Consider the following 6042-nt stretch of genomic DNA (forward strand, 5'->3'; position numbering starts at 1 on the left):
TGCCACCACGAGGACCTAGAGAGCATTGGGAATTGGGCATGCTAAAAATTTAAAAGTTGAATAAATGTGGACTGATGGCTTCAACAGATGCATATACCATCGATTAACAACACTTTGTCTTTAAAAGTTTATAATTTATTTTTAAAAATCAATTCCACTATGGAGAAATTGAATAGGATTTTTACTTCCGGAACCAGACTGTTGTGCTCTATTGGAAAACAGGTTTGTAAACACATAGATAAAACAAAGTGAACAGCATGGAGGTTGTCAGGGTCATTGTGCTAAAACTCGCTCACCCCAAGATCTGCTGAAATTCACCGCAGGACTAATTCATCATTTGTGTGCCATTAATACTTAATTTAATCTTATCAGTCAACACTGAAATGACACCCACCTGCTCCAGTGTGTGTCGAATTTCCATAACAACAGCTGTTTATATAGATCTGTGAAATCTGTAAATGTAAACTCATATACTAACAGATAGAAGACGAGAGACGGGCAGATCTGACTAGCTGCCTGTCCAGTGAAATACACCTTCAGAAACACACTAGCTCAAGTTAACAATTTAAACAATGCTCTAACTCTGATTGAAACAGGACAGGAAAACAGGAAAGAGGACAGTTGTTATGCAAACTGAAGATGACCATCATAGAATCCAATGTGTCACCAGGGGCCATGGCCTTTTTGCCAATGACAGGTAAATTGTGAAAGTTTACCAGTCTCAAAGATTTCTTAGTTGGCCATGAAACTGGATTTTCCAGTATTTTTATTAGGGCTACTGATTTAATGTGTTAATTCAGTGTGATTAATTGTATTAAAAATAGCACAATTAATCATTAATTATGATCATAATATGGAATTTTTCTCCCCATTGGAGCAATTCAAGCTTGAAGTACCACCTGTTTTCAGCAGTGGGCAGTAAGCCAAACTCCAGCTGTACAGACAACAAACCACACTCAAGCTTGCTTGACACTAGCGACAGCACACAATGAGAACCTGTTCTTGTGTTCAAACACAGCTGGACAGAGCACAAGTTTCAAACTATGTTTAACTTCACACAGTGACCTAAAAACACTGTGTATGATGCGATGCAACCAAAGTGAGACGCTCCAAAAGCGTCCGTCTGACGCATGTGTACATTGACATGTTCTGAGATTTATTATAGGGGCGTTTCTATCTCAGACAGATTCATGAATTCAATTGCAATTTTTTTGCGTATCTTTGATAATATTCATGATATCCGATTTTAATAACAGTACCATTTTAGCGCTTGCTATACAAATGAATGTAAACAAATACTTGTAAAATGTACAAATAATAATATGTGTAATTTCATGACAATATTAATTGATTGAGTGTAGAATTTGTACATTTGTAAAAAGCTAAAATTTGAAATATAATAATGATTGAAAATGGGGGGAAAAAATACAAAATATTTACAAAAAATACAAAAAACAAAAAATATTTTTTTATAATGTGCACTTTTAAATGTTGCACAATAAAAGCAGGGACATTTATTAAAAAAGTTATCATAGATGGACACCTAAACTTGGAGACAGGAACGTTCTGCTGATGTTCTTAGAAAGACGCTGTGTTTAGCCTCAGAGTTTGATTCGTTTCAGCCGTTCTGAGATGACACCAAATACAACACCATAATGAGCAGAGAATCTCTCACTGAGTGAAGAGAAAGAGCAGGTGTGAGGAGAGATCTGGCAAAGAAGAAACCAATATTACTGTACAGCTTCACATCAGCAGCACAGTATAATCACTTCTGTCATCACAATCCTAAATCTCCATGACCAATCAGATCTGTGTGTGTGTGCAGATCTGGATCGAGAGAGCAGAGAGAGGAGGTCTGCTGTCTAAAATGCTGGATCTGTCTGAACTCTTTCACCCTGCCACTTTCCTGAACACCCTGAGACAAGAGACTGCAAGGTCTCAAACACACACACACACACACCTTATCGACTGAACACACAGCATTGTATATACGTAATACAAACCTCCCTAATATACACCTACTTAACTAAACTAACCTACTTAACTGAATTCACCTACTCTAACGTATACTAGAGGTCAGCCCGAACCCGAGACCATGTGACCTGACCTGACCGGTCCTGTCAAATTTGAAGCCCGATCGCAAAATTGCTCACTCTCTGTATAATTTCTTTTCAAATCAAGTAATTTGTTGCAATATGCTGCGTTTTACCTAAAGCTGAAGTACGTCATTTTTGCGCCACCAAACGGAATTGCGAAAACAAACTTTGCTTTCAAAACTGTTTTTTTTTTTTTTGACAGCCATGACGCTGTTTTTCTTCCAATTTTGGAATGCCCAATTCCCACTACTTAATAGGTCCTCATGGTGGCGGGTTACTCACCTCAATCCGGGTGGTGGAGGACAAGTCTCAGTTGCCTCCACTTCTGAGACCGTCAATCCACGCATCTTATCACGTGACTCGTTGTGCATGACACTGCGGAGACTCACAGCATGTGGAGGCCCATGCTACTCACCACGTTCCATGAACAATTTACCACGTGCACCATTGAGAGCGAGAACCACTAATCACAACCACGTGGAGATTACCCCATGTGACTCTACCCTCCCTAGCAACCGGGCCAATTTGGTTGCTTAGGAGTCACTCAGCACGTCCTGGATTCGAACTCACGACTCCAGGGGTGGTAGTCAGCGTCAATACTCGCTGAGCTACCCAGGCTCCCTCAAAACTGTTTTCCTAATATGCCCCCTGTCTGCCTTTGGTCAAACAAAGAGCTAGTCCTGCCCCCAACTCACGCCATTGATAGAGTAACGTTGTTGGGGCGGGTCTATACGGTTCGCTCAAAACAGACAGAGCAATTTTCATAGGCCTAGAAAGACAGTGCTTACAGTTTTCGAGAAAATTAACCTAAAAATGGTTATTTTTAGGTGTCTCTGCATATTAAGCTAGAATAGGAGATAGTAAGTTACATAAGTTACGCAGAAAAAGTTACATAATTCAGCTTTAAGCATCGTGGCAAAAAAACGTAGTCGCAGCACAAAGAATGAAACTGGACGCAGGTGCCTCAAGATGTGTTCATAAAAACTGAAGTTCTCTTTAACTTGACATGGTGTCCAAAAAATACTGCGGCCCAGCGCGAGTCGCTGAAAAACAAAACAGCGAGATGTGGCGTAACGGTCAAAGAAGTCAGTCCAACACGTGTTTACATATAGAAACAATTGAAACAGCACAGATGCATGCTAAAACACGTTTGGTGTGAACAGCCCCTAACTTGTCTGTTAGTGCGCGTCATTTTTCATTTATTACAAACCTAAACTTTAAGTCATACTTATACCGAACCCAGCCTGGTACTGGATGGTTTGTCGAGATATTACTTGCATTGAGGAAGATAAACAACACGCTTATTTATATATTTTTATATGATTATTCAAGTGTTTTATCCACCACACATTAATGTTTGTTTTGTACTACATGTGTCCCAAATTTAAGGGATATAACTTGTGATATGGCTGATATAAGTTGAATTGAAAACACTTATTTATTAAATTACAATCTACAGCCTCAGTGGCAATCTGAGTGAACTGTAATACTACAATAGTATGTCTATGCAATAAGACTGTAATATAAAAACACAGAGCAAATCTTATCTTATGTTACTCTGCTTAGGATGTTTAGATATTTTTTTAACCGGAAAATAAGGCAAAGATGCTCAAAATGTTTTGTTTTTTTTGCAGTGTTTAGGGTGAAAAACAGTTTTGAAAAACTAAATTACAACATTATTATTTATGGTGCATCATTATGAGTGGACACAAGGGATCTTTGTCCACATCTTTGCTACAAAAGAGCAGAATATGACCCCTTTAAAATTGTGTTTCAGGTTGATGAGTTGCTCTATGGACAGTCTGAAGTTTGTGGCATCATGGAGGGGTCAAATCACTCAAGCCAAACTACAAGTGAAGGTACACAAATGCATGTTTAACATGATTGAACTGTACTTTGCCATTCCTTGTTAACCAAGCTCTCTTTCTCTCTCTCTGTAGGTTGGTGGTCTTCAGTTGGAAGGTTGTAGTTTTGATGGGAATCGTCTGTCTGAAAGCCAGCATGACTCTCCCAGTGTGTGTGCTGTCTCTGCGTGTTACATGGCCTGGATTCCACAGGTAACGCACACACACACACACACACACACACACACACACACACACACACACACACACACACACACCCAATTACATTCTTACCAGAGTTCTTCCATGTACTTAGAGTGATGGCTCTGCATGATAAAGTGTGTGTATGTATGTGTGTGTGTGTGTGTGTGTGTGTGTGTGTGTGTTTGTGTGTTTCAGAGCACCGTGGGCAGTTATTCCCCAGATGAGTGTATCTCTCTGCCAGTGTACAGCAGTGTTGAGCGTGTGTGTGGTGACAAACGTTGAGCTGTCATGTGCCGGAGATCACCACACATGGATTCAGAGCCAAGCTGCACTCTTCCTCAAACAGCAGTAACACACACACACACACACACACACACACACACACACACACATCACTTCCCAAAGTATGATAATCCTGGCTGTGCTTTTTGACAGTCAATTTAGGATCTGAGAATTCCAAACACGGACATCACAGATATTGCCATAATTTTATGTCATCACACTACAGTATATTGTTTTTGTTTTTGTCTTCACGTGGCTGCAATCTAGTGATGTTTTTGTCATGATTGCGGAGATAAAAGTGCTGTAATATTGTTGTTTTATTCAGTCTTGTTGCAGATTTTACAATATCAAATAAAAGAGTTATTGTCTTTTCTGTAAAGAGCCATTTCTCTCTCTCTCACACTCACTCACTCACTCACACACACACACACACACACACACACACACACACACACAATTTCTGTTTAGTTCAGTGGCCTTTATTTGCATGACAAAAAAAATTATATTTTATTTCCAGAGCCGTGCAGCTTAGCTTCATACAATGAGAAATTGTGCAATATAAGAAAAATAAAATAAAAACAAGTGATATTAATTTCTTTTAATGAAATATCAATTGTGCTAAATAAATTAAAAACAAAGAAATAAAAAATATAATGAAAATAAAATACAATTTTTATTTTATTTTATTTAATTAAGAATATTTTTTGTATTATATATATATATATATATATATATATATATATATATATATATATATATATATATATATATATATATAAAATAAAAAATAAAATAAACTAAGAAAGTAGTGATTAATAAATGTAACAAAAAATGATTGTTTAATCTTATGGGTGTCCTTCTGCACGGACGTTGTATTTTGGCTTCAGCATACCCAATGCATAATTTACATTTATATAAACCGACTGATCTCAGTTCAGAACACTCTGGACTGTCAGTAAAGGGTTAAACTATCAACGAACAGAGTCATGAGACAAAACAACATGGCACCGATCACAGCGGAGTTTGTCTTTGGGAGAAACGCCAACAAAACTACATCTGATAAGAAACTCTGATAAGATTTTACATTGAAACCTGTTTGAGTCAAAAGATTAGAGTCTCTAGTTTCATCCGATATGCCATTTAGAACATTTGAGGGATTTATCGCAAAACGCCACAATGTTACGCACATTGTTCACTATAGTGGACAATAGCGCTAGTTTTTCATTAGAAATCCTGTATTCACTGTACATCACATTGAGAGAAAATGTTTTGCTTTCAGAGGCTTTATATGGAGTTCGGATGAATATAAGGTGCATTTCAAACTGTTCGGAGACCAGTGTAGACAGACAGCACACTGGAGGTTGAGTCATTCACTACATAGGAAGCAAGGAGCATCCTAAAGCTTTCCAATGCAGCCAAGTGCATTCACTCCTAAAATCGATCAAAAGTTCAGTTTCAGGCTGCAGATGATGTTTGGATCACTCAACATGTTTGACAGACATGGGACAATGATAATCAGTACATAGATGCATAAGTTATACAGTAATGTATAATTTTATTTGAACATGGTTGGCAGTGATTGGATGATGCTGGCCATTACATTAAATTATATTTAT

General features: G+C 37.9%; 1 pseudogene; it reads left to right on the plus strand.

Annotated features, from left to right (window-relative positions):
- The window catches only part of LOC127429624 (cytoplasmic dynein 2 heavy chain 1-like), a 94923-nt pseudogene extending 90167 nt beyond the window's left edge, over positions 1–4756 (plus strand).
- The last annotated feature ends 1286 nt before the right edge of the window (positions 4757–6042 follow it).

The sequence above is a fragment of the Myxocyprinus asiaticus genome, chromosome 39, assembly GCF_019703515.2.
Source record: "Myxocyprinus asiaticus isolate MX2 ecotype Aquarium Trade chromosome 39, UBuf_Myxa_2, whole genome shotgun sequence".
Lineage (NCBI taxonomy): Eukaryota > Metazoa > Chordata > Actinopteri > Cypriniformes > Catostomidae > Myxocyprinus > Myxocyprinus asiaticus.